Source organism: Siphateles boraxobius, unplaced genomic scaffold, assembly GCF_051911475.1.
Source record: "Siphateles boraxobius isolate OS27281-9 unplaced genomic scaffold, OSU_SipBor_1 25, whole genome shotgun sequence".
Taxonomy (NCBI): domain Eukaryota; kingdom Metazoa; phylum Chordata; class Actinopteri; order Cypriniformes; family Leuciscidae; genus Siphateles; species Siphateles boraxobius.
Window position 1 is genome coordinate 19,974,843 of NW_027508866.1, and position 24,677 is coordinate 19,999,519.

The 24,677-nt window shown below is 39.6% G+C and overlaps 1 protein-coding gene across 1 annotated transcript in view; it reads right to left on the bottom strand.

The window, feature by feature from the left end:
- Positions 1-24,677, bottom strand: part of LOC143750170 (chondroitin sulfate proteoglycan 4-like) — a 445,241-nt gene that overhangs the window by 86,160 nt on the left and 334,404 nt on the right. The gene's annotated exons all lie outside the window — the stretch shown is intronic.

Here is a 24,677-nt window from a genome sequence, read left to right on the forward strand (position 1 = left end):
AACTTAAGATCGGTGTAGATATTGCAAATTGGAATTTGTTATATTATTTGAATTTATTATTGTTATAAAAATAAATTCAAACACAGGCGTGGGGCTTAACTAAAGTACCCTAAATTCATTTGCAGTTATTTATATGCTTACATTTCATAATTCAAAATCAGCAGCAAAGAAATGAACTTGCACGGGTTAGTTGTTAAAAGACTAATGTGCACTAACAAATTAAACAGGGTCAATTTGGACCCATAATGTGAATGCATAATGTTTTAAGTACAGTAAAAGAAAACTTTAATTCGTCAGTTCTGGCCAATCACAGGTTATGCCTGTAGTGCAAAATGTTCATGAACTGCAAATGTTGTATTTGACTGAACAAATTTGTAGTACAAGTCACCATGAAATCAAAAATTATTTCTTTAATGTTATATTGCAGTATGTTATATTGTTGCCTTTGGCTTGCTCAGTTGGGGATATTCAAATTAATTAACCAATCATACCATTGATTAGCTCTACCAAACTTGGATGTCTTTTTTTTCCAGTAATAAACAAACATTGTTAAGTTGTTTTGATTGATACTGTGAAGCAGCTTTGATACAATCTGTATTGTGAAAAGCGCTATATAAATATATTTGACTTGACTTGACTTGACTTATTTATTAAAAACGATTTATTTGTGCGTGTCGTTTTTTAAAATTCATGTGTCCTCTTAATCTTTAATGAAAATAACTTCCTCTCCCTCTTGCAGCTTCATCTCTTCTCTTCTCTGATGTTTACTGATGTGAGGGCGGGGCAACCCGTCACTCACATGAGATTGACCAATAGCAATCCACCACCATCCAATAAATTCCCCATGGACAAAATCAAGTCCCTCGGCCCGCCCTACATTCTTTCTTGTTCCAGAAGCCGTTTCACTCGAATATACGTCAAAATAGGGAAGAAAAGACTGTTGTAATTTCCATTTTATGTCGATTTTAAGTACGGTTTTCAGTTTTAGTGCCACTAAATGCTCTGATATGCAGCGCAGGAAATGTGACTAAGGCCGTGTATCCACCAAAGCGTTTTTTCACACAGCTGGCGTATTTTTCCAATTGTTTTCAATGGCGAGGCGCTGAGCGTATATTTAACGCTCAAGTGTTGAGCGTTCAGCGTTTTTTTACTGGTCGCCGAGAGTTGAAAAATGTTCAACTTTGGGTAAAACGCAGCGCTCATGACTGTCACTTTTTACCCAACCGTCCAATCACAGCGGAGGAGGGGCGGGACAAATATCACACCGACCAACCGCCACATTCTGCTTGTTCAACGTCAACAGATGACAACAACAAGCATAATAGCGGAACAAATAATTTAAAACAAGAGCCAGAGAAAATACATTACATTGTATCGACATTTTAATATAGAATTTACACAGAAACAAAATATGTGTGAAATGAGATACTAGTAACACTTTCGCGGATATTCCGTATCATAACAAGCAAAGTGTCTCAACTGAAAAAAAATGCTGCGCTGCCAAAACGCTCTCAAGCGCCCATAGCTAGGCGTTTTCAGCAGAGCGCCTAGCGTTTTCAGCTGGCTAAAAACGCTTTGGTGGACACACGGCCTAAAGCTTATCTCATTTGCAGAAAAAAATCTACTTAATCACCAAAACAAACACCTGTCACTTTCATGCTCTTTTTTATGTGCGACCAATTGCATACAAACTTTTTTGCCTAGATTATATCCGTCAAACTGGGCTGGTTTGCTATGACTGGTTGCCAAATTTCCCGCTCTAATTCCGGTTAAGTGATGTATCGATGTTCATTTGTTTCTTAAACCTTTTGACAGTTCGGACTGAGCATAGATGCTGACTGTGATTTGTAAAATCACTTAAAGTCAGCATGAAACAGAAGTTGCGATAGTCTTTTCTTCCCTATTGTGACGTATATCTGAGTGAAACAGCTTTTCAAAAAAGAACAAATGTGGGGCAGGACTTAATTTGTCCATGGGGAATTGATTGGATGGTTGTGGTTTCCTATTGGACGATCTTGTATGACAGGTTATTGCCCCGCCCTCACGCCAGACAACACATCATCAGAGAAGCAAAGGGATGAGCTGCAAGAGGAAGTTTTTTTGATTCAACATTGTGAAGGAACATGAATTATAAAAAATAATGATTGTAAATCATTTATTATAAACACTGCAATATTCTATAAATATATAAGAATGATCAATTTTGATTTCATGGTATTTTTACTATATGATGGCAAAATGAGCTATGGGTTCCATAAAATTACAGACATGAAATACACTGGCACATTCCTTTGTAAATCAACCTGGGGATTTGAGCACAGTAGGGAAAGCTCATAAACCAACCTGCAGGAAATACTGTGATTATTTATGACCGCTTAAGACAAAAATCCCCTCTCCTGCATGAGGTGTAGCGGATGCCACAACGTGCGGAACAACTGTTTCTTCCACTCATTTCTTCCTCCTTTTGTACTCCTTTCTTTTACATTTTTTCAGCCACATGGCACACTGTCATGCTGTCATTTTACAAAAAAAAGTCCTGTCCAAAGATTACTTCAATAAAAATGAAAATTATGTCATGTTTTTCTGCTGTGGAAGGCATCAAATCTGAGACATGTGACCCAGACATCATCGCCCTCTCAAACCTGTATATATATATATTCTGAGTTTAAATTAACGTGTCCTAATAATCTTGAATCAAAATAACTTCCCCTTCCTCTTGAAGCTCATCTCTTCTCTTTTCTGATGTTTCCTGGGAGGGCGGGGCAACCTGTCACTCACATGAGATCGTCCAATAGCAAACCACAATCATGCAATCAGTTCCTGATGGACAAAATCAAGTAATTTGTTCTTGTTTGAGAAGCCGTTTCACTCGGTTATACGCCACAGTAGGGAAGAAAAGATGATCTCAACTTCTGTTTCATAGCGTCTTTAAGCTGTTTTGTGTGTATTTGCAGATGGTGTACATCGTAGGTGTACATGACATTCTTCTTTCAGAAGATACCAGAGGTGGGAGTAAGTCACACGTGTCCAAGTCACAAGTAAGTCTCAAGTCCCTACCATCAAGTCTCAAGCAAGTCTAAGTCGCAGTACACACAACCAAGTCAAGTCAAGTCAGTGGTTCACTTCAAGCAAGTCAAGTCGAGTCCTGCTAAGGGTCAAGTCAAGTCGAAGTCAAGTATATATATATATACAATACAATACAATACAATATATATATATATATATATATATATATATATATATATATATATATATATATATATATATATATATATACACAGTACAATACCAAACAGAAAGAGTTTATATTGACCTCACCTCAACCTTATTTATTTTTCCCTCAGAACCTTTCTTATACATTTAAATGATAATATTCATATAATTTATTATAGCATGCATTTATGATTATCAAAATTTGGAATTATTATTATTATAATAACAATTATACGAAAAATGTTGAAGACATTTGAAGGTAAATTCACAAGTGTGATGCATTAATTATATTGGTTTTATAGTAAATGTAATATGTTTGACTTTGCTTATTTATTTTTTTATGAAATATCGCTAACAGACATTAACTTTCCCCTTTTAACCATTTAACCATTTTTTTTCCTAAGCATGCATTTACACTGCAATTACAACACCATAAATAATGTTATGAGATGAATGATTTAAATATAATCATTTTAATATAGAAAAAATTAGATGCTAAAAAATAATAAAATATATTTTTAATGTTCAAGTAGAAGCATTCATTCAACTGATTCGTTCAAAACGGCAGATTCATTCTGGAACTAAGCAACTAGGTCACTGAATCACAAAAAAAAAACGGATTTTGTTTGGAACTATTGTCATTGAGAAATAGAGCAAAAACAGAGAATATTTACAATTATTAGACCCTACGTCTACAATGTCAAATTACAATATTCACTCTTTGTTTATACTGAACTGTTGTATAAAATCATTATCCCATTTGCAATCACGCCAATATTCTGGAAATATTTTTTAATATCATATGTTATAAATGTAAAAATAACTCATACTTGGGCCATTTTTTCCACCACAACTTGAATTTTGGGTGCATATTAATTCTGCTGGCATTTTGCCCCTGCTTAACATGATAACATGACCCTGCTTCAAGAGAAACATAAAACACGACAAAACATCTTTAACTGTTTTCTATGTTGTTCTTCGTCATTGGAAAGAGTGACATGTTTGGCTTTAAAGCATGATTTGAAAGAAACTCTGGCAAATGTCTATGTGAATTCACGTTTCAAATGCCATCATTAATTATCATTTTAATCTATTGACACCCTTATTTGAAAGCATAATTTTTTATAAAGAGGCATGCTGTTTTGACCACTATTCTCTCTAGATTTAACGTTAGTCAAATGAACTATATCAAACAAAAAGCCATCGTTTACTTTTATACGTGGTGAATGAAGTTCGAGGTTGTGATGGTCGTGTCCGATATCCCTTGCCAGTTATTATGCGTACAGGAAATCTTCTTGTATGAATAAGGTCAATAGTGTTTATATCCAAAAAGAAACGATGCTGGGAGATGTTTTTGTATTTATCGCATTGTGCTCGGGTCAGGGGTCACTCTTCCACCGTAAATCGATGCGTATGGCCGTCTGCTGGAAGCTGTTGATTATAGTTTATACAGTTTTAAATATGGATATTTTCCTTACACAAACGCATGGCTTCACTTCAGAAGGCCTTTATTAACCCCTGGAGCCGTATGGATTACTTTTATAATGGATGGATGTGCTTTTTTGGGCTTAATTTAAAAAAAAAAAAAAAAATTCAGCCATTCACTCTCATTATAAAGCTTGGAGGATACAGGACATTTTTTTAATAGAACTCCGATTGTATTCGTCTGATATTTGTGGCAATAGCCAACAATGCTTGTATGGGTCAAAATTATCGATTTTTCTTTTATGCCAAAAATCATTAGGATATTAAGTAAAGATCATGTTCCATTAAGATATTTTGTAAATTTTCGAACATAAAAATATATAAAACACTTACTTTTGTGGGTGAATCCAGCACAATCTTGAACATAAATATACAATTTAAGGCGATTTTCTCAATGTTTCGATTTCGATGAGCATGATGTTTGCACCTTCAGATTATTTATTATTTATTCAGCTTATTTATTTAGCTTTCAGATGATGTATAAATCTCAATTCAAAAAAATTGACCCATGTGACTGGTTTTTGGGTCCAGGGTCACAAATACAGTATGAAGATTAATAGCTCTGAACTCCTGTTATTGTGTGACAAACTCCATATGGGTGTTTGACATGATATGGCAGTGCAGTGACAGCAACATCCTGCAATGTGTCATGCAAGACTTTATCTAAAACAGGGGTTCTCGAGGTTCACTGTCCCGCAGAGTTCAGTACAATCCCTGATCAAACACTCCTGAATAATTGACTTCAGTCAAAAACATTAAAAACAACAACATAGGTAGTGTATATTGTTATAATGTTTATTTTTACTGTTTTACTGGCTGAAAAGCCTCCAGAGTTTTCAGTTGTAGACTCGTATTGGGGCATGTTGTCACAAAAGGTCAGTGTGTGTTCACTGATGAAATGTTGCACTAACTGGTGAAATGTAGTGTATAATAAAGTCTTTAAGGTATATAGCTATGCAGAAATGCTTCAAAAATAAACCCTGATGCATATTCAGGGGAGAAAAAGTACTAAGATTCTTATAATACCATAAATATGTCAACATTTTAATCCATTTAACATTTCAGGCATTTTTCTTTTGCTTCATTTTTCCATACTGTAGCTGAGTTTATGTGTTAAGGTGTGAGTTTGTTAGTTCAGATGATAGTCATTGGCATGGAAACATCCAGTATTTCGTGTGGGTCAGGAAGTTGGTTGTGTCAGGTCAGGGTCAGAGGTCAAACAGATGCTTTTACTGTGGACAGAGGGCAGGAAGAGGAATTGGGCTGTTTACTCCTGTTACAGGATGACTCAGAGATCAACAGTCCTGCGCTGTCCACTTCAACGCTCACTGTTTATTGTTTACAGCTTTACACGCACGTCTTTGGATGTGTGCCTGCAGAATTTATAATTTAGTTTGTCAAAATAATGCATTGGTTTAGTCTCAGCAGGAGGTTCTGCCCAACTGTATCTGTGTCCTTGGAGAAAACCGTCTATTTTTGGCTTATTTTGAGCTGAGTGGCCTTGCAGCCACAGCTTGTTACAATTTGAAAAAAAGAGAATTAAAGTTTAGCAAAAATTATTCCATAAAAACTTTTTATGGCTCGATATGAAATGTAAGGATCCACGATATATCCGCCACCATATTGGTATCGGCCGATATATATTAATTTTTAATGCTATAGTTATTGGCCCAATGAGAAAATTTGGCCGATATTTTAAATCCAATAAATAATGGATTATATCCTTCAGCTGAGACACTTGATGCACAGATGCACATTGTTCACCATGATGATTTTGAAATGCTTGAAATATGATTGAAATCACTTGAAAAAAGGAAAATACAGTAATGGGCAACATGTACAGCGCAAGTCTGTCATATAGGCTACATAAAATTATAAGGAGAACATTATAATTGTGTGCTTGGGACATGGCTTTTAATGAAGAGACTTTTGTTTTTGTAATCAGGCCCTCAAAAATTATATAAAATTTGGATTTAGATTTATCGGCCAATATATTGGTTATTGGCTTTCAAATATAAAAAATTATCGGCTATCAGTATTAACCAAAATTTTCATATCGGTGCATCCCTAATGTAATGTGTTCCCTTTCAGTCGATAACATCGGACGTAGTCGACGCCGACTGAAATGGGGATCACGCCAGGGAGCCTATCATCTTCGAGTACTATTGAACGAGCCAATGGAATTGGCGTGCGTGATACGCATCACACACTCCGCCCCCGCGGCGCAGGTATAAATACGGAAGTGGATGCAGGCACTAGTTGCCTTTCGCTTCGGAGTCGATCGTTTGATATCTCTGAAGAGTGCTGTTGTTTACAACGAGCGGGTGTGTCGGTGTTATTCTGGAAGACTCTCCCAGTGCTGGTGTTCTACAGCGCGAGTGCAGTGGTGATTGCGAGCTCTGAGCTCTCAACTGCTGTTTTAACAGCAACAAATTCTAAATGTTTGTGTGTGTTGACGGCTGGGGTAGAGGGCGGAAAAGTGAGTGCTTCACTGTTTCAGTTTACTGTTCAGTGTTGCCGTGGTCATTTCACTGTGTACTCCGGCACTGGTGACGGGTCTTTTTTCCTGAAAGAGCAAAACGGGTGCGTTTGCGTCTTTTTCAAGATGTCATTCCACCAGTGCGTTTCTGGATGCGGTTGTTCCCTTTTCCTCTCTGACGGTCACAATTGTTGCATCACATGTTTGAGCTATATATTTATTTGTATATAAATATGTATATATATATTTATATGTTCAGCACGCTGAGGCAGCTTTTGTGGATGGCTCATGTTCTCATTTGCAGGAATATGACTGTCGCGGTGTTGAGATCGAGACTCGTCTTTGTCCGCAAAGCACGAGTCCCCATTACTATGCCCCACCCCTGGGTGCCGTATGGGATGGGTGATCGGAGGATAGTGATGGATGTCTCGCCCAGTAACCATTCCCTGTGGGCTCCTCACTCCTCCATCACACCACAGCCGATGGAATTCCTGTTAAGCATGCTGGTCCCTCTATAATTGACCGATCAGCTTTCAATTGGGTTTCCCCCAGAGGATAAGATGTCGATAGCAGCATCGGAGGGTGAGCTGGCCTCTGGAAATGACGACTCGGCTGTGTTTTCTCCCTCTGGGAGTGTAACATTGCCCGAGCCAGATCCAGAAATGTCAGCTATGCTGAAACGGGCTGCCGAGGCTGCCGGGCTCGAGTGGAACCTCCACCGTGTCCCGTTCAGTCTCGGTTGGAGGTTTGGTATCTCGGGGCGGGCAGCGCTGGTTCTCAGCTCACCGCCCCTTTCTTTCCCTAAATGCATTGAGAGCTTACCAGGTTGTGGACGGCATCTTCCTCTGCCAGAAACTGCCTGAATAGCTTTTCCCCCTCACTACCTTTGATGGAGGAGCGGTGAAGGATTGCGAGGCTATCCCTCCAATGGAGCTGTCTTTTGACACAGGTGCACCTGTGTCTGGCGGCCACTGCCTTTAGGGGGGATCCTCGTCTCCCCCCTAAGGCCTGTGAGTTTTCGTCCGTTCTGACGGGCAGAGCTTACAAAGCCTGTGGGCAAGCCGCCTCCTCTTGCGTGCCATGGCATTGCTTCGGGTCTGTCAGGCCAGGGCATCCATGGACATGCACGAGGGTAGCCCAGACTGTGTCCTCATAGGTGAGCAACGCACTGCATCCGACCTCGCCCTCCGGGGCACGAGTGTCGTTGCGTGTGCGATCGGTCTAGCGATGTCCACTTTAGTGGTCCAGGACCACTATCGTTGGTTCAGCCTGGTTGATATGGCGGATGCGGACAAGCTTCTGTTCCTGGTCTCCTCAATTTCCCAGGTTGGGCTGGTGGGCGACGCGGCGGAGAACTGCATCCAACAGTTCTCTGCCGGCCAAGTGCAGACGGAGGTCATCCGGCAAATCCTGCCCCGGTGGCCACCTGCTGCCCCCACTTTGCCACCGGTGGCAGTTCCTCCACCTTCTCCCGCTTGGCCTACACAGCAGCCTCCACCCAGGTCTCAGCATGGAGCCGGCCGCAGTAGGGACACCCAGCCCGCTCCAGGCGCTGCCAAGCCAGGTGGCAAGCGAAAGCATTCCGGAGCGGGCCGCCCAGGGATGGATGAGGATGCTCTTGGAGTTGGTCACTCCCTGCCCCCGGGTGAGGGCCGGGTGGAGTCTTTGTTTGTTTGTGTGTGTGTGTGTGTCTGTTCCGCCGCTGCCCCCCCAAAAAAAGTGGAGCAAGCGGTAACCACACTTCGAAGAAAGAGCAAACTCATCTGTTCCTGGGTCCCAAGAGGGCCAGTCTGGCGGGTGTGACCCTGTATAGCCTTACACCCCTCAGCCCCCCCTTGGTCGCCAGCAGGTAGATTGGTGCGTTTGAGGACCCGGTCATCCGCCTTCTCACGCGCCCCTTGCCGCTAGTGGAGACAGGTAAGTGTTGCACAGCACACTAACACCACACTCTCCACTTTGCTGCCCCACCTCAGGCTCGGGTATCCCGCTCAAGTCAGTGATAATCATCACATTGTTGCTGTTGAGCAGATGTGCTCCTGAAAATCCAGTGATATTCATCACACCTAGTGTTAAGCAGTGCTCCTGACTTGTGTGTGCTTATCTTATCCTACTGGCAAAGGATTTGAAATAGCCGCTCCTCCAGCCGGTATGAAGGCCAGTTGTAAACTTTTTCTACATGCTACTAGGTGGTGGGTCATGACCATCTTGGCCCAAGATTGGTCGCAGCTCCGACCTGAATGCATGTGCTTCAGATCTCTATCTTCCGTGCGCAGGCCATCGTGTGTGTTGAGCGTGAGGGTTGAAGTATCAGTACAGAGTCCTGCCAAACCCTCATCAACTGAGGGGCCATGTACAAAGGGCATGTTTTAACGGGGGCCTGGGCGACCCTCGACTACACGGGCATTCGTGCATCGAGTTGTTAGACATTGCGACAGTTGCGTAAGCTTCCCTCGCATGTCACGACTCACCCGTTACCTCTTCCTTGGAGTCGGAAGCTTCTGAGGACGCTTCGTTCCATTCTTTCCTGGCCTACTCAGTCGTGCCTCCGACGAGCCTCACGACAGTTATAGCCAGGTTGAGTGGAGACTCTATCCCCTGGGGTCCAGTTGGGTCATGACCACTCCGGGGCCGCTCCGTTGCCTCTCTGGTTTCGTCTCCCTGCCAGTATTACTGTCCGAGCAGACAACCCTTGGACAGACACTGGCTCTCAGCTGCCCCGGGGGCCCGCAGAAATGCGTTTCCCCAGTGAGCCTCCTAAAAGCGACTGCGACCCATGGTCCCCTGCTGCCTGCTCAAGTCAGTGAATTCATCACACTTCATGTTAAGCAGAAATGCTCCTGAAACTCAGTGAAGTTCATCGCACTCAGGTGTTGAGCAGCAATGCTCCTGTATCTCAGTGAATTCATCGCACTCAGGTGTTGAGCAGTAGTGCTCCTGAAGCTCAGTGAATCCTTTCACACTCAGTGTTGAGCAGAAATGCTCCTGTAGCTCAGTGAAGTTCTTCGCACTCAAGTGTTGAGCATAAATGCTTCTTTAGCTCAGTGAGTTTATTACAATCAGGTGTTGAACAGAAATGCTCATGAAGCTCAGTGAACTTATCACACTCAAGTGCTGAGCAGAAACGCTCCTGAAGCTCAGTGATCTTCACATGTTGTGTTGAGCAGTGTTCCTGTCTTTTGCGCCCGTCGCTTGCACCTACGGTGCCAAGTCAGGAGGGAGCAGGTCTTCATAGTTACCCCTTATTGGCCCAACCAGACCTGTTCCCATCGACAGCCTTCCTGACGTCCCCTGAACACTTTGTCAGGGATGGGGCACGATGGCGCCCGCATTCTACCCCTGGAGATTCTGGGCGGTCTTACACTGAATGCGGAGGTTCAGGTGGCTATCACAGAATCATGTGACAGTTACCATCACTTCTACAAGCTCCCGCTGGAAAAGGTAGTGTGCTTACGCTTAGAAGTGTAACCTAGTCGTTGAATGTGTCTTCTCTCCGTGAGGAGATCCTGAAAGCTTTCGATCATTTCAGTGCTCTCTCTCCTGCAAGATGGGTTGGAGTAGGCTGTTTTCCTTCACCCTCAAAATGATGTTGCCTCTGTGTTTTCGACGCTCATCATGATGCAGAAGCTTGGGTAGCACATTCTGATCGTCAGGTTCCTGAGGAGCAGGTAATATAAATCCTTATCTCTGGTGCAACTGCACTGCAGAGACTGCCCCTGAGCCACTGCAGGCAGTGGGTTAAATTCCGTTAAATCAGTTCTGCTGCTCGCATGGTCTCTACTAGAGGGTAGGGACTTGCTTTCGGTCAACGTATTGTGCCTGGAGTTAGGGCCGGCTATCTCTCACGAGCTGAGACCCCGGCCTGGATTGTGCCCAAGGTTCCTACCTCTCCCATAATAGGATCAGGTGGTGAGCCTGCAAGCGCTGCCTGGAGGAGGCAGACCCACCCTGGCTTCTCTGTCCGTCCGCTTCATAACGGTTAGACGTGTACAGAACGCAGCCTTAGACCTCAGACCAGCTCTTGTCTGTTAGGAATCAGCAGAGAGGTAAGGCTGTTTCCAAGCAAAGTGGCCCACTGATGTGGTTGCCTTATTTCGGTGAAAGATTCCGAGATGCTCATGTCCACTTAGGTGTTGACCTCCTCAATAATGATTGTTTTGCTCCGCCTGGGCGTTGACAGCAGAGTGCTTTGCTGACAGATTTAGAGTAGGGGGCTGGGCGACACCTATCGAACTGCCGCTTCCCCAGGGCTCCCTTCTAATGAAGCCAGTTTCACCGTGAGCCCGGTTCAAGTGTCGGCTTGCTGCGCTATTTCCCTTTTATGGACTGGATACGTGCGCCTTCTACTCCCATTGAGTTCCGTTGAACTGAACCCTTTTGAGTTCCTCCTCACCCCTCCGACGTCGGACGTGCGGAACGTCTGGTGTTAGGCCTACCACTCTTAAGCAGTGTGGAACCTGAGTTAGGCTTGGTCCATATGTTGCGGTCCCTACGGTGATCCCATATGTGTATTCTTCCATGAAACGACTCCCTACGGTGAGCCTGTGTCTTCCCTCAGCAGAGTCTCTCTGCTGTCACTGTCCGGTGAGTCTCCCCCCTTCTCAGGCTGGAGCCACCCCAGTGTCATTCCATATTTCATACTGCCCTGTCATCCGCCCAGTTCATATGTGCATTCTCCACGTTACCTCTCTCCAGGTAGGATGTGGCTTCCGCAGCGTCCCTTCCTTCCAATGTTCGGGGAACGCTTTCCCAGTGGTCCTGTAGGAAAAGTACTGACTTCCATGGCCTAAGCCCTGTCCTTCCCCGCCTTAAATTTACGGGGGCATCAGGTGGCTTTTGTCTAGGCACTGGAAGGTGGCAGCGTTAGTGGCGTTTTCAAAGGTTATCCCCATTTCCTGGTTGCGTATGCAACCCACCGTTCCCTGAAAGAGGGAACGGAAGACGTAGTCGACGTAGTCCGCTGACTCCGGGTTACGCTCGGCTCCTCAGCGAAAAAGCAACTAGTACGTGCATCCACTTCCATATTTATAGCCGCGCCGCGGGGGCGGAGTGTGTGATGCGAATCACGTACGCCAATTCCATTGGCGTACACACACAACTCCCCCCCCACACACACAACTTTTTCAGAAAATCTGTGGATTTGTGATTTAATACAAATTTATTATCAAAATAGTGGTGCTGGTCCGTCATTTTTGACAGGAAAGTTTTACGTTTTGTTTTTTAACATTTTTACTTCATCGAAATGGTATGAAATTTGTTAAAGGTTTTGAATTGCTGTGTGAACACACATACGCACGCACGCACGCACGCACGCGCACGCACGCACACACACACACACACACACACACACACACACACACACACACACACACACACACACACACACACACACACACAAACAAAACAAAACAAAATCATGGACATGATTCTAAAAGATGAAATGTTTGTATTTGTTGACTTGCATTGTTCGCGGTCAAAAATAACCACATTGGAAACAAATGGGAAATTAATTTCATCTACTGGAAGCGTTCGGTACTGTGCCCAAACAAAATCTTAGAGCTCAGTTTTTGAGATATCAACCTCAAAATTGGAACACAGCTTGTTTAGACATGTTTAAAACATGTTTTGAAAAATGTATTTAATATAAAAATTGAAAATAGTGCAGTTTCATAACAACAAATCTTTTTTTTTTTACTCTTTTCACTTCAGCAATAAAATGCCAAGTGTCTTTAAAAAGAGACCAAACTTAAGTTTGCTTCAAAGCATTCAATATTTATGGCAGTTTAAGTTGGACATTTCATTTGCAGGTCTATGTTCAAAAGGTGGTTAACAGGTAACAAATGGAGTATAACTACTGCATAAATATAATTCAGTACCATAAAATCTCTTTAAAATACAAAATATTAATTAACATTATCAAACTAAAATACAGAACATTCATTTAATTGGGAAAAAAATTGTAATTTTTGACTGCCCGACTTTAATTTATTCATCCAAAATTGGTTAATATGTTAAATTAACAGCCCTGCTATTTATTTCCCCCTAATTTACCATTCTTAGCATAAAGAACTTTCAGTCTCTGTCTAAATGAAAGGGCATGTGGTTTTCTCAGCCATTTCAAGAGCGTGTTAAAGGAGTGTGTTTAGTGTTTATTTGAGGAATGTTTTTTGCCTTAATCTCTATTTGATCTGCACAGTCTTCCTGCCATTGTTGCTTCATGTCCCTACCGTCTCCTATCTTCCCGTCCCTGAAACCCTTCTTAGTGAGGAAGCCATGGATGCAGATACAGGATACACACACTCATTAGTGGGGATGATTGTGGCAAAACATGGTGTTTAGCAGGGTATAAGTGGGTAAAAGCTTAGAAATACACATACATACACACACTGAAGATGATATGAGAAAAGATGATGTGGGAGCAACTTGTCTGGACTGTCTGGATGTCTGCATCTACTCACAATCCGATTTGAAGCTTGTGTCATATAAATGTGCATATCAACCCAACCCAACCCTTTATTTAGCGTTCATGATAGGATTCATCAATCGGAATGATTTCAAAAAGAACTTTAATTATATTACCTTAAATGGGCAATGTAATGGATTACGTTAGTAACTCAGTTGTTATGTCATGTAATTTAGAATCTGTAACTGATTAACTTTTATAAGCAATCTACCCAGCACTGAAACATATTTTCATTTTTAATCAAAAAATGTCATAACTAGATCATCTGGTGAAACGACAGACTTCTCTCTGGTGATGTATGCAGGATTCTCCAATCATTTAGTCTGCTTAAACCCCGCCCCTTTTCTTACAATCCACTAGAAGTGTGCATTCATTTTTGAGTGAAATGCCCACATCTCAAAATCCGATCAACAACCGACGAATTCCCTACTCTACATTTTTAATTACACTTGTATGTACTTCATAATATGGAAATATCTGTCGCTGCTTAAATTTCATTGCAACTAAATTGAAATTCTTCACATTCACATCACAGAAAAGATCCTTCATATTTTTTACTTTCATGTTTCATAAAACAACATGAGGGTGACTAAATAATGACAGAACTTTCTTAAACTTAAATAATTTCTTAGGGACTTGTTGTAAAATCAAAAAGACTTTGAAAAGCAAAGACCTTGCATACTCCATGTGCCTCTAGAGTTTAGTAGTGAACAATGGGACCTAATGAGGCAATGATGTCATACATCTGTGTGTCAGAGACCGTGTGTGTGTGTGTGTGTGTGTGTGTGTGTGTGTGTGTGTGTGTGTGTGTGTGTGTGTGTGTGTGTGTGTGTGTGTGTGTCCTGACAGTGAGTAGGATGGATGAGTAGACACTGATGTTGTGCACAATGGGTTGCCACTTAAGAGCACATTTTGGTGTAGATTGATTACAAAACCATATGGCAAGTGAGAAACTGATTTTTTTGGACAATGGTTTATTGTGTTCCAGCTGCCGTGAACCCCACCTTCATTATGTGAAATGTTTGAATGGTATATTGCATGCGTGTGTAACTAAGGACACATGTCATAATATGATTTGCATTTTCTTCAGCAATGCTCAGTTAAGCTGAGATGAACATCTAAGTCCATAAATGGTACATGCTGCTCTCACACTGTTGAATTATGAGGCTCATGAACTATTGCTATTAACTCACTGTTTGCAGTATAGTGGGTTTGATCATATAATTTTTATACTATGTAAATTCACTTCTAGGATCAATTATCCCAGCACTGCTGCTGACCGAATCCATTACATATGAATCTGCATAGATGATTTTCTAATCAGGGTAAACAGAGAAAAACTGTTAAATCTATCTGCAAAGTTAAGGTGATTCAAGGAATATTCCAGGTTCAGTACAAGTTAAGCTCAACCGACGGCTTTTGGGCATAATGTTGATTACCACAAAAATTTATTTTGACTTGAAAAAAGCGTTTTCTAATCTTTTCTGTATAAAGTTTTTTCTAGTTTTATCCATAAATCCTAAAATGAATGTTAAAATGACAAGAACAAGAACTTTACAGCTCGAATAATTTACGTTTTAACGGAAAATTCAATGTGCTTGTATGAAATTGAAAGATTTCTCATCATCATTTCTGCTTTTAAATTCTCCAAAAATTTACACCAATCACTTGCATTGCAGTGAACTCTATGTTTTTTTTTTATATATATAAGGCGAGGTTCAAATCGAAATTTCTTTTTGTGGTAATTAACTTTATGCCACAAATGCTGTCGACTGAGATGAAGTTGTACAGAACTTGGAATATTCTTTGGCTCTGTTCCTTTTAAAGGCGGCTTTCTCAGACATTTCAGGTGTTCCAAAAAGAAGGCAGCCTTTTAAAGGGATTGTTCACCCTAAAATGAAAATTAAGTCATAATTTACTCACCCTGGTGTTGTTCTAATGTTATATGCCCTTCTTTCTTTTATGGACCAAAAAAGGATAATTTTTTTTTAAATGTCACACTCGATATAATGGCAGTGAATAGTGACCAGCATCAAGCTTTTTAAAAAAGACGCAAAAGTTTCACAGAATGATCCCAAGATGTAAGATAGGGTTTAGTAAAAAATGAACCTAAATCGAATGTATTATTTAATGAAATTCTTGACCTTGGCCATTGATCTGTGTACGGCTGCACGTTGTGATACTCGTCCAGAAAAAGCACACAAGTTGTGGGGAAATCAAGATTATCAAAAACACTACATGAAAGACAACAACCTAGAAATCCAAAATAAGTATCCATGAACGTTCTATAGTGAGTTAAATATCTCCGGACCAGAACCGTATTTGTCTGATGACTGTCAGAATGACAGCTGACAGATGTGAACGCAATAACTTCTTGTTATGAAGAACACAATGGATATATTCACCTCAGAGAAGAAGGTAAATGGGATGAATTTGATGTTGTGTTTTTGTTAATCTTGACCTACAGCTAATGATTTTTATTAAATAATGCTTTTAAATTTGTATACACAGAACATTTGGAATATACGGCACATGATCATTCTTTGATACTTTCGCATCTTTTTTAAAAAGCTTGATGCTGGTCACTATTCACTGCCATATGGACGCGTGCGAGCGGGACACTTTTTAAAAACCTATCCTTTTGTGGTCCATAAAAAAAGAAGGGCATATGGTATTAAAACAACACCAGGGTGAGTAAATGATGACTTTAGTTTCATTTTAAGGTAAACAATCCCTTTAAGGAATCTTTTTTTGGCCAAAATCTAATTTATCCTTTGCAGAGAAGCCAATCCCATAATGCATTGCAATGAGATGAGTCAAAATATCCTTCCAGGATTGTGACAAAGCCACATAAATCTGAATAATAAATATCACAGGCTCAATACAAAAACATTCTAACAAAAATGCATAGTTAATCTTATTTTACTTTATCATTTAAATGTGCCAAGCATTTTCATGCTTATTAGACGAGCATCACACTGTTAGCTTAGCAACATGCTAAAATCAAAATCTTTAGAAGTAAAAGGTGAGTAGAATCTTCTTTATTCAACTCTTTCCCCTATAGCTCAGTCCAACCCATTTTCTCCTTCCACATTTACTGTTTCATGAAGAGGTTTATCAATAATCTGAAGACTTGCAGCTTACAAAACAAGACTGTCCTCCAGTCTCAGAGGGCCAACTCAAACACAGGCCACATCCTGGCAAGCCCTTTCCTGTCACAACACATCAGTCTCTGTGTTTGCCCACGTAACCCGCACTGCTCAGACTTATTCTCTGAGTGTCTTGGGAGCCATTGTGATGTGCAGTGTCTAAATGAAGATCACTGCTGTGGAAACTCGTGCCCCTGTTTCTGTGTGTGCCAAGCACTATTTCAGGGCTCATTCTCAGGAAACAGTGGCATTTGTGCGCTAAGTGTGTCCTGATACAAGAAACAGGATGATCTTAATCAGATTCTAATTTTGAATGTTTGTTTTTTATTGGAATGTCAGACAATCACAATTCATCACTATTACACGGTTATCTTTGAAAAAAAAGGAAATGATTAATTTAGTATTAATTAATTAAATTAAATGAATACATTTAATTTTTTGGTTTTATTGAAATCAAAACAGCATGTTTTCTTTGTCCATAATATTTTTTCTGAAAAGCATTTGTCTGTTCATCCAGATTATGTTGTTTTATGTTCAGAAGACATAAACATATTTGGCCATTACACGTTTGCTCTTGCAGTCTTTATGATTATTTAATTAAGCTTAAACTTACAGTTAAACACTGATATAGGAAAAATAGTTATAGTTAAATAAAATGTTCATAAAAAGTGGTGCAATTTGCTAGTTCAGGCTATTATTAGACCATCAATCAGTAACATATTCCAGATTTAGCAAAGTTGAGACAAAACATGTTTTAAATGTGAAATGTCACAGGTTATTAATATTTCTTTTTATTTAGTAAAATGTGCTAAATTCCCAAACTGAAGGTTAGATTTTTTTTAATGTTTTTGAAAGAAGTCTCTTATGCTCACCAAGGCTTGATCAAAAATACAGTAACAACATACCGTAATATTATGAAATATTATTACAATTTAAAAATATTTTTGTAATGTATTTTAAACTTATTCCTGTGATCAAAGCTGTATTTTCACTATCATTACTCCAGTGTCACATGATCCTTCAGAAATCATTCTAATATGATGATTTGATGCTCAAGAAACATTTACTATTACTATCAATGTTGAAAACAGTTGTGCTGCTTATTTTTTCCACAAGATTATTTAATGAATAGAAAGTTCAAAAGAACATTTATTTTAAATATAAATCTAATGCATCTTCCCAAAAACTCTTGCTGACCCCAAACTTTTGAATTATAGTGTAAATACATGAAAAGCAAACATGTTGTGATGGGTTTGAAATAATAAATTGCTTTAGCATTTAGGGTTAGTGTTCAGGATTAATGGTAAATCACTACTGGTACTTTGCAGGGCTGTTTTTTGGAATTACCCTCAAATTTAGCTTAGCAACAATAGATGAGAACATCCCTCCTGATATGTGCCAGCTATTTACATCAGAAGCAACTTTTCCTCTTCCAAACAATGGCCATCACAAAAGAGCAATTAAAGAGGGATTTCTCAGGTCAAATGTCGAGTCGCCCTCAAACACAGTCCAGACATGTTCAGTCATAACATATTGTAGGCCTACTCAAGATGGCTTTTCCTGTTAAAGCATGTGTTCGGCCATCAAGCATTTCACTTGAGCCATTAAGAGGGAAAAAACTGAGACGCCACACTTTTGGACGCACTTCAATGCATATGTCTCATTTTAAAACAGGCTGTGATTAAATCAAAGCTCAAGCTTGAGTGCTAACTTCCTACACTTTCATGGGGCATGTTGCTTTTGCTCATGGAAAGCTACGACAAAAGAGGAAACCAAGCCATGCAGATACACCGCAAGGACAAAAGACACTCTGCTTTCTTGAGAGATCCGTCAAACCGTTGCTCTCTGGGGGCAGGAGATAAGAGTGAGTTAAGTAAACACAGCTAGCCGCTAACTGCTAACAACAGCGGCTTCCATACAGATCTCATCTTTCAGCTCATTTAATTGGGCCAGACAATAGCCTGTACTGGCTGGTCTGTAAATCAGCGCTACTGAAGATCTTGTGGAAAGAAGGCCAGCCGCCTTGAAGCGTCTATAGTGCGGAAGGTGAAACGTGTTGGTGTTACGTCTGCCTGATTAGCATCCGATGTTTTCAACAGGTCGTTAAATAGAGACGCACAGAGCAGCGGGGCAAATGCTATTCTAGATATTCAACCCCGAGCATGGCGAGGAAACTCTCACCAGCCGCAGATGTAATGCTAACAAATGGAGCTCCTAGGAAAGAAAACACTGGACCGCACCAACTCCCTAAGGAAGACTGACTCCATGAACTCATGACTTCTGATATCAGGGATCTCATGTGCTTGAAGGAAGCAGGGGAGAGCGGGGCACAAACTAATGTGGGGGTAGTTGTAACAGACTTCTTTTAAATACTTCCACACATGCTAGCATGACGAAACGTAGTGTATTTACTATTTGCCATATCAACACTATATAGAGTAAAAAAGGCGGCAAAATTCTGAAATCTTTGGAAGATATCACTGACCATTTATTTAACCATATAGCAAAAGTAAATTTCTAAGTTAATATTTCATTTTTGTTTTTTTGTGTTTATTTAAAATTAGACAAATCTGATATTATTTTATCTCCAATCTGTTATTTAACAGTTGATAAAGTTCTTGAATGCTGATCTAACCAGCACAAGACACTCGTCAGGTTTAAATCCCAGTTGTGCTGGCGGGGAATGTTGTAACACTGCGTTATAACGTGGCCCTATTAGAACTATGCTATTCTATTCTATACTTTTATGAATTCTATTGAGAAACCATGAGAAAAAGGTGAATAAAGACTGAGAGTCGGTAAATTATTAATTATTATTATGTTTTGAACTAATAGCTGTTTTGCGGTGTGTTTGTCAAAATTTTGTTTGTTTTTAATGATTAAAAATGATTTCTTATTTTAGAAAAACTTGAAAAACTATGAAAAACTTAATAATTGTATTTTATTGAGAAGATATTTTAGTTTGTATTGTATATTTTTTTTATTAGATCAGACAACATTGTAATCTGTCATATGGTCATGTTACAATGTAGCCCACATTCTATGGGACATTGAAATGAATTCGGGAAAAAATAAATACTCTGAACCCAAACTAGGTTTACACAAACTGAGAAAGTCAAAAAGCGTTAGGTTGTATCCCGCTCTCCCCTAGTTGTCACGCTACTATGTTTTCCAGAAGCATGCAGTAACTTTTCTAAAGTCTAAAAAATGCTGGGTTGTTTCGACCCATGTTTGGGTTAAATATGGACAAAACCCAAACATTGGTTTAATTTTTTTAATTCAATTCTTAAACCCAGTTGAGTTTGTCAATATTTGACCCAGACATGACCTAAAACAACCCAAAATTTTTTAGACTGTAAGTAACAAATTTCGGTTACACTTTATTTTAAGGTGTCATTGTTACAATTTAATTAAATATTTAAGTACAGTGTAATATTAATTAATTAATTGTTAGGATAGGATTAGGATTTGGTTGAGGGTTAGTTGCATGTAAATGTAATTATGCATAATTTACTGTTATTACTATGGTAATTACATGTAACATATGTAACAAGAACACTGTAAAATAAAGTGTTACCCAAATTTCTTCCAACAAGTAGTTTTGTAACATGACAAAATGCTACATTGCAATATTCCTCATAGTACAGCACCTCGGGTGTCCTTTTTTCTCTCTTTATTATGATTCATTTAGTGAATTGGTTTGTTCAAACAGTTTCAAAAACGATTCACTGATTCTTTGAGTCGTTGCACAAAACCTCATGTCTCAGTTCGTCACTGTTTTTGGCTTATAGAAATTAGCATGCTGTTTAATTCTAGTTGTGTCAGCTATATTTTGTGTAAATGTGTCTGTTCTTAATGTTGTTATAGTGTGCAACAATGGCCATCCACTTTTTTTAACAGCAGTAAGTACTTTTCCATTCATTTTCCCCATTTAAAAAAAAGACTTTCATTACGAGACGAATCACTAAATGACAAACATATAAATATATAGCATCATAGTTAGATTCCTAGCTTGTTTTTTTACCTAACTGCATTTTCAAATGGTAGATTGACTTTAACTATGGTAATAGCATCTTGTAGCGTGGCAAACTAGTTTCAGAGTAGCTTCCCAAACACCTTTGAACACTTTAGAGGAGCTTAATGTATGACAGACTGTCTTCTCTGGATGATCTGTGTTCTGGGTCATGGCAGGACAAGAGAGACAGGAAGGGGCTTTGAGTAACCTGGGATGTTTGGCCCATATAATTAGCTTCCTTGTTGTCTCCAGGAAGAGCATGCGAATGTTGTCCACACTCTTGAACCCACGATTATTTTAATAGTCCCAAGCTCATGCTAATCGCATTTCAGATTCTAACTCGAAACTGTAACTGAAACTTATTTAAAACAAACACCCACACCTTCAATACGCTGCCAGGCTCGAGGAGCGTGTGTTCAGGGGGTGAAAGGAGGAGGCCGAGCGACAGGTCAAAGGCGTGAACTCGTTCATTGTCCCGTCCCTGGTGCTCAGCGACTTGGTGTCAATGAGTCGGAAACTCTTGTTAGAATCAGTCAATGAGGCGCGGGTGTGGTGCCGTAAAAGACCGCCACACCTTTCCATGTGAAGAGGAATCTATTACACATTTACAAATGCCTCTATGTGGTATCATTCAACTTTAAGATTCAGAATCAACAGCCAAATCAATTAAGCTCTTTTCTAATTCATTGTTCTTTCGCTTTAGCTTGTGTGTGATGCCGGAGATGCTGGTCAGAGCATATCTACACCTTAGAGACGCAGCTGTCATGTGACACACACAGGGGGTCACACACACACATCAAACTGACTGAGAACCTGCTCACACTCTGCTTATCATGACAGTTAGATGAAGAGTGAGACAGTGGGAAAAATACACAAACTACACTAACGATTTTTTTGGTGCCATATGATTCAGTGAAGAACCTCCATGGAACTTTTCATTCTGCGGAAACTATTCTACGATTGCTGATGGTCAACAACTGCTGTTTCGTCAAGATTTAATTTGGTTGAAAAGTAAATAAGCACAATTGTTCTCCTCTGTCAGGAGGTCTATGTTTTCTCAGTTGTCTAAAACATATACTTACACTCCTAAATGCCTCGTGGCCCTCACACAGATGCCCTGTTCACATTTGTCCTTATTAAGCAGTTCATTTGCGCTGCACATTGAGTCGGTTAACTTCTGAAAAACAGAGTCAGTTATTCTCCATGGCCAAGGTCGGACACAACGGATCAAAGAGGCTGCGCTGAATCCAGCTGCTCGAAGAGCTCTGTCACTGTGTGTGTGTGTGTGTGTGTGTGTGTGTGGTCTAACACTGCGCTTGCCATTCATTCCATGTATGGTGTGTGCATGGAAATACCACATCAAACTCTGTCATGTGTGAAGCCCACAGATCTTAATAGTTTCATTCCCATCATTTAACATTTAAACAACACTACGCCATTTCGAAACGGATATAAGATACTTTATTTTGGATAGGGGACACTTGAGACCTACGGAAATAAATTTAATTGCCGAGGAATAAACAGTTTGGCAGTTGTTGGACCCCCAATTGCTCCTGTCAAGCATTTGCATATCTATCTGTACCATTTGTCTCATTATCATATCTCTCCTCTTAAAATCAAGGGAAGATAAGTCCAATACCTCCTGTGAAGTGTGTATTTGGAGGGGGAGCGCATGATCTGTAATTTAGCTTCTTATAACAAAATACTAGTTTTTAGTCGTGCTCATTTCAATGAAGAATGAATAAAAATAACTTGTAGGAAGTTTCTGTCAACGGGCAAGTTTAAATCTCCATTTAACTGTTGCTCACACCTGCCAAAAAGAGCTTGTGCCCTGTATGGGATGTTTAGAGGGAGTTTTAGAGTTTCAAACAGTCCGAAAACACAAAGTCCAGCACATGTTGAGCCATTTTAAAGATGTCACAACACTTGATCTTACAAACGCTGCAGCCTCCCGTCCTGGGCCTGGCCAGTGCATGTGTGTGTGTGTGTAGGATGGGGTCAGGAAGGGATAGTTGTGTCTGAGCGGGTCAGGTCCTCGGCGCCACTGACGCCTCATCGCTGAGAGACGAGGAAGGGTGCCGAGTGAAAGCTCCCGTCTGCTCCTTCACTCTGAGACAGTTAAACTGCTGAGCCAAATGCCCTGCTGATATCTGCCATTTACAGTGGGTTTCCTCTGGCAAATAAACCTCACCTCTCTGCTGCTTTCTTTTGAAATTGATTTAGTTGACCCATTTCCATTCTATGTTTAAATCGTACTTGTTTCCTTGCAGTATTTTTTTTAAAACCCTGTTTATATTTCATGCAATAATTCTGAAGGTATGTTATACATGCATTCAGACACAAAGTGGTTGGGATTCTATTGTATTTTAAATTCTGTAGCAAATATCTGACTTGTTTTCTGGAACTGGGTTCTTTTACAGTTGCTTGTGTACGTTGCATAATCTTCTAACGAAAGCTGACAAGGGTGTGATGTTGTTTGTGTTTACTAAACCAAATAAAGCGTAATGAAAGAATCAAATTATCATTCAACTTTTAAATCATTTACAAATAAGTATGCATTGTGACTAAAACAAAACAATTGGATAAGAAATAAAATAAAATTATACCATGTTATAACATATGCAGTTTGTTTCAGACTCTGCCCAAATAATACTTTCCCAATCTCTCTTTCTTACTTTTTTCATTTAATCATTTATTGATTTCCAGCATAACAGACTGTAAATAGATAGATAGATAAATAATAGACTTTTTAATATTTTAGCTTTAAAAAATGTTTTGCAAAAAACCTTGTGCATTATTTCTTTGTTTGTGAATGTATTTGTAAATGTAGGCCTATTTATTTTTTAGACAGATTATATAGGCTACATTTTTTTTAAATATAGCTTATGAGTATAGTTAAAATAAGACTTTATTTTTATAAGGTATCAAATTATGAGGTATTATTTAGCCTATTTATTTATTTTTAAATATTTATTTATTGCCAGTGTTTTATATCATCATACATTGTGAGCACAAAATATGAATATGTTACTTTCATTATTGTGTGTCACGTTTAGGCTACATTATTACTTGATACTCTCTATTAGCCTATTTCTTTAATATTTCTTTATTTTTAATTTTTTTTGGCACAGTGGCTTGGCTTATTGCTGCTAGTTCAACACATGATGTTGTTTTAATTATTGCATTTATTACTTTTACATTCGGCTGTTATTTGATTACGAATGTCACTGTTGAGTGAAATCGAGGAACTGTAGAGAAAACGCGGCGGTTGAGCAATTTCATTCTAAAATAGCCTTATACGGCACATACATTTCATGCTGAAAAAGGCGTTTAGAACTGATGATTAGTCTTTTTTTATACGCATGATGATTCTGCACTATATGAGCTCGGATAAACTCGGACATATGATCTTGCTCGGGCAAGTCTGTGAGCGCATGCAGAGTCAAACGCATATGAATGGAAATTAGAGCCCTCGAATCGTCCAACTAATAGACAGTTGTTCACACATTCACATCCGACCATCATTACAATATCAATTAATTCGTACAGGGAAAAAATACAGGTCCTGACATGTCGCGACAGATAGAGAAGTTTCGTGTTTAACTTTTAAAATAGTAAACTCCTGAAAATATTAAAACAAACGCGAAAAACGCCTACATCATCGTGTGTATACAGTATTATTAGTGTGTATATATAAATAGCCTATATAAAAGCAAGTTTATATATATATATATATAAACCCCGTAAAGCAGAGCTCTTATTAATTTAAACCTTATATTTCTGCAGCATTATTTACGGCTGTGATGTGCGACTATTTTTTATGTCCGCTTTGAATGTAGGCTACGCGCTGTTTCTCAGTAGTTCCGCTTGCAACGG